General features: G+C 35.5%; 1 pseudogene; it reads right to left on the reverse strand.

The window, feature by feature from the left end:
• Nucleotides 1-2,425: 2,425 nt before the first annotated feature.
• Nucleotides 2,426-4,425, reverse strand: LOC115232887 (annotated as a pseudogene).
• Nucleotides 4,426-5,598: the final 1,173 nt, after the last annotated feature.

Consider the following 5,598-nt stretch of genomic DNA (forward strand, 5'->3'; position numbering starts at 1 on the left):
ATTTAGGATTTTTCACATATAAATCGTATTCAATTGTGTCCAATCAAGACATGTTCAAACGATACTCAGTCATTATTTCTCTATTTATTGCAGGATAACATATGTATTTAACAGTTTGATCTAAAATGAATCTGAATATCAATCTTTATTTTGAGGAAGTCATGTTTTCGTTACGAAGAGATACCCTTAAAATAAAGAGTGGATGATATAAAAAGATTGAGAAAGGTTAAAAAACCAGCATTATATTCCAGCCTTCATTTTGAGGAAGTCATGTTTTCATTACGAAGACATGTTCTTAAAAAAGATCGATGGATAACATGAAAAAATTAAAAAAAGTATAAGTTAAATAAAAAAGTTCTTAAATAAAATTTTTTGTAAATTTGATTTATAGCAAAGAAAGAAAACGTTTTTAAAAGAAAATAAACATTTTTAAATATTCTTTTAGTGAAACTGATATCTGATTTTGGGACTAAAAGAGTTTATTTTATAGTTCCACTTAACAACCGCAACGCTCACGGTATCATTTCATCATTGTTGTTCACCGAAAGTTAAACAAAGACAGATAATGCTCGCGAGCGTTGCGGTCGTTAAGTAGAACGCGCCCTATGTTGGTTCCGTAGTGAATCCTACGTGCAAACTAATCGCAACTGGCGTACTGTAAGTGAGAAAAATATATATTTGTAACGTTATTCTCTAAAAAAAACATTTTATATATCTCTGAGAATATTTTACACTTCTTTTATTTTTATATCTATATTATAAAAAAATTGTTGATGTTTTATTAGCAAAACGGGATATTAATATTATTTTTTTTTTGACATGTAACATGTACATCTCATCTCTTTTATCACATTTGATTATCATTTGTCTTTAAATTGTAGCATATAATGTATGACATTTTGTTTTAACAAACTAAAAAAAGAAACGGGCTAATAAGAGCCGGGTGCAATAACGCAATACACCAAGTTAAATTAATTAAAAAATCTTCTTTAATGATCTTGAAACGTTTCGATCCTTCCTTTGGATCTTCCTCAGCCGATTAACAGACAAAAAACCTCGTAAGTCCCGACATTCAATCACCGCTCCCGTCCTCACAGCAAGTCTCTTGACGGTTCCAGCCGTTAAGAGATGGCACAATGTCCATGTGATCGGACATTATTGAGCTGGAGAGAATTAATTATAAATTCTTTTCCAAACGAAAATTAAAAGCGTAATAAAGAGACTCACCAAATTGGGCCGAAACGAGACAGAGAGCCGAGACCGAGGAAAACACAAACATCTGAGTGTCAGAGACAAATAGCACGCACTGATACAAATTAAATAATAACAAGACAGACATAGAAAATCAAGCCCTCGCGTACATCAGGGGCGGCACAATACATAAAGCGCACGAGGCCATTTAAAATTTTTGTTAAATTTTCAACAATTAGAGTATACGCATGATGCAGACATTCCGTATCCGTTTGTCTGTTGAGACTATTTTTTTGGCGTCTTTTTAAATAGCATCTCGGAAATCAATCTTTTATTAAGGATAGATTCCTCATCCAAAATCTCAACATTTTCCTAGTCAAATTCGTGATTCATCAGTCTGTGGTCAGTGATCACCAAAAATTGCGACGTGTTTCTTGTAATGTGATTGCGATGTTCATTGATGCGTGTTTTTAACGATCTGCCCGTTTGGCCTACATATGATGCATCACAATCTTTACAAGAGATCTTGTACACGATATTCATGCGCAGTGCCGGTTTTAGCAATATTGGCGCCCTGGGCAAAATTATCATGGCGCCCATTCAGAGGCTCGAAAGTTTTGAGAAAAAAAAGACAAGGTGGTAATATCAAACGGTGAACCCCACTTTGTTCTTAGATTTTAGGGAATCCCTCTTACTCTCAAACTAGCTAAGCAGAAGGTTACGGTCTACGGAAGTCAGAACCGGGAGTCTAAAAAGAATAACCAAATAATAGATTAATATAGATGTATACAGTTAACGATTAACTTCCAGAGAAACGGCATTTTTCATAAAAATTCATGTTGTGTACCAGGTTTGTACAGAGCTCCAAAAAGGGCATAAACGGTCCGGAATGGTAGCGAAATTTTTGAAATTTTGAAATTTTGCTAATAAAGTATTTTTTTAAAGAAATTAAAGGATTATGAATCTGTAGTTAGATTGTAAAAATTTTTAAACTACATAGCAGCTTTACTAATTTAAACGGATATAAATGAATGAACGCATATGAGAATTCAGAGAACTTTCCCTTAGCTTTACCCAGAGCTAACGACGTGAACGTAGAAAGTTTTCGTAGCTCCTTTTTTGTTTTGTTTTTTTGTGTTTTTTTTTATATTTTTTTGTTTTTTCTATTTTTTGTATTTTTTGCTTTTTTTAATTTTTTTCCGGTCCTTTAGAGGAGAGAGATTAAACTAAAGTTTTCGGAGATTACGGAAATCTAACACAATTTTACTTTTCGGGCCTTTTTGTCGGCAAACACTCGAATCAAATCGGCAAAATCCAAGTTTTCGGCAATTTCATTTTCAATTGAAAGAGTAGCTAAATTAGTAAATCTTGATTGTGAAATCGTTGATCGTAAATATGTCTTTATTAACTTAAGTTTTGAAAAACTGCGTTCTTCACTAGCTACTGTTACAGGTATAGTTACCAAAATGCGAAACACAATCCATACATTTGGATATAGTTCTTGAATATTGCGCTGTTTAATAAAGTTTAAAACGTAGATGGGAGTAATATCATCGTTATCCGGAAGAAACTTTTTAAGACTTATGAGTTCGTCACACAACAAATGACCATCTATATCGGAATCAGAACCATTAGTAAGTTTTCGTTGGAGATCAACAGAATTTCAAAAGTTCATTTCTTTCAGGTATCTTTTTTATATTGTACAAAAAAGACCATGTTTTTGAATAATCATGTAACTGTTTGAACCTTTCTTTCATCGACATTAAAGAGGTGTCCAACAGTTTATTGAAAAATTCAATTTCAAATTTTTTTTCTGGGGATTCGATGGGTTCGTCCGTGGCCACTTCACCAGCTTGGCGTTTTATGCGTCGTACTCGTTCCATTGGCTTAAAAACAGGCTCAATTTGTAGTTCTTTCGCCAGGTCACTTGCTGTCAAAAGAGCTTTTTTGAAACCAGTTTTTCGGTATTCTTCTAAGAAATTACAACAGTTTTCCAGCATTTTAATGGATTTACCGAGGTCCACGTTTTTTGATTGCAGAGATTTATTCACGACATTGACTTGAAAAAGAATCTCGTACCAAACAATTAGGGAAACTATGAAGCCAAAATCTTTCAACTGTTTTGCTAGAGTGATTGCTTCGTGCGAGATAGTAACATCACTTTCTTCAGTTTCATTAGCCAAAGTAACTTAAGCATCGTGAACGTCACAAATTTGTGTATCACTCAGTTTTTTTAAACTGTAGAGTCCTAAGTGATCGATTAGGATTTTCCACCGATTAACAGAAGCAGAAAATAGTGTGAACAATCTCTGCAAAACCCCAAACAAAGTAACTGATTTCACTGACGATTTAGCAGCATCACACAGTACGAGATTGTAGCTATGGCAACCACACGGTACAAAGAAAGCCAAGGGATTTAAATCTAAGATTCTTTTTTGTACACCAATATTTTTTCCTTCATGTTTGCTCCGTTATCGTACCCTTGACCCCTACAATTATGCAGTTCAAGTCCGTGTTTATTTAATACATTCAGAATTACTTCAGTAAGCCCTGCGCCACTAGAGTCACTGACAGGAATGAATTCTATGAAATGCTACTTTATGTTTATATTGTCATCAGATAAGTCAGCGAATCGAATTGTAAAAGAAAGTTGTTCAATATGACTTATGTCTGAAGTGCAATCAGCTATGATGGAATAATATTTGGAGTTTTTGACTCGCGATACAATTTCAGATTTAACTTTTCCGCCCATCAGATCTATTAATTCATTTTGAATATCCTTTCCACAGTAGTGGTCCGAAATATTACCCGTCATTGCTAATCTCAAGTGTTCCTGCATGATCGGATCAAACTTGCCTATTAGTTGTACTAGACCCAAAAACTTCCCATTGTTCGGTGTGTATAATTTGTCCGAGGTTCCTCTGAACGCCATATTATTTTCAGCAAGATAAAGAATAATATTCATTCACCGAATCAAAACATTATTCCACCGCAAAATTTCTCTACTAATCAATTTTTGTTCTTCGCAATCGATCGTTTTTCCTCTCTTCAATCTCATTTCAGCTTCAATCCATTGATAGTAAAATTTCTTATGGAATGTGCTGTTTGCATGCATTTTCAGAGTTTCAGACAAATGTTTCCAGTCATTATATCCTTCAGACACTAAATTCGATGTCGGTTGATTATCGAAAAGCCGACAACAAAAACAAAAAACTCGATCTTTAGAAATAGAGTAAACTAACCAACGACGCGGGATAGTTTCATTATTTGCAAGTTTCTTAGTGTAGTAAGAGTTTGCGAAATGACGATAAATTTTATCTTTCGGAAAGTTATCTCGCACAATATGAATTTGCGTTGGACCCGTAGTTATTAAATGATCAATAGTTTTGCTATTCCGAATAGCCGGCCAAGTGCCTACATCTGATGAATCAACTGTTTCAAGCTCTAATGGTGCATTAGTAATTCCTGAAAATGACAATGGCGCATCATGATTGTGAGGAAGCTCGGATATGGGAGCCAGGTCTCGTAAAATTTCACTTTTATTGGGGAGTTCATCATCAATTTTCGTTTCGATTATGCCCTGAAGATCAGTGCAGGGCTCTATTACTGACGTAGAAGCAGTAGAAGATGAAGCAACATCTCGTTCTAAATTATCTTCATTTTGCTGTTTTGTTTCAATGTATTTATCGAGATTCATAAGTTTTTTGGCTTGCTGAAACTCTTTTTCCTTTGCGGCCTTACGTTTTCGATATTCTAAACCAGATGGTTTTTTTTCAATCGGTCGGACATTTTGAAAAAAAATCTTATTAATTGCAAATACAATCAACCGGTAAAAAAACGAAAAGAGAAAGAAAGGAAAAAAAGAGTTCGGGATATGTCGGAAGGCTGCCACCAAACGCTAAAATGTGATCACAATTGGAAACAAAGGTTTACCGCTCTGCGATTAAGTTTAACAAAACTCTAAGAGCAAGGATATTCCGAAGCGGGGAAATCAAAATATTGTTCAAGGCAGAAACGTTCGAACCTCGTCAAACTTAATCCGGGTGAGATAAAATAGATTGAGTTAAGGTGAGTTTAACGGGTGCGAGACTCAGACTTCAGAGAGAGAAAGAGAGAGTTTTAGACTCTTTAAAGGATCGAGCACCGCTCGAGTCCAGACCAGGCAAACAACCAAGCCCGCGTTCAAGCACCGGAGTTCCAACGATGCCTACGCGCGCTAAGCAGATGGTGGGTGGTGGGAGCGCTCCACCATCCCATCAATCGTACGCGTAAGTGCAGAGCGGTGAAATGCGCCCGCGCCCGCGTGGTAAGGGAGCCGAGCGTGGCGACGAAAATCCGCACAAAACGGAGAGCGCGATAACCATTATAAATACAGATATAGTAAGTTAAAATATATATATATATATA

Source organism: Formica exsecta, unplaced genomic scaffold (assembly GCF_003651465.1).
Source record: "Formica exsecta isolate Colony F162 unplaced genomic scaffold, ASM365146v1 scaffold1504, whole genome shotgun sequence".
NCBI lineage: Eukaryota > Metazoa > Arthropoda > Insecta > Hymenoptera > Formicidae > Formica > Formica exsecta.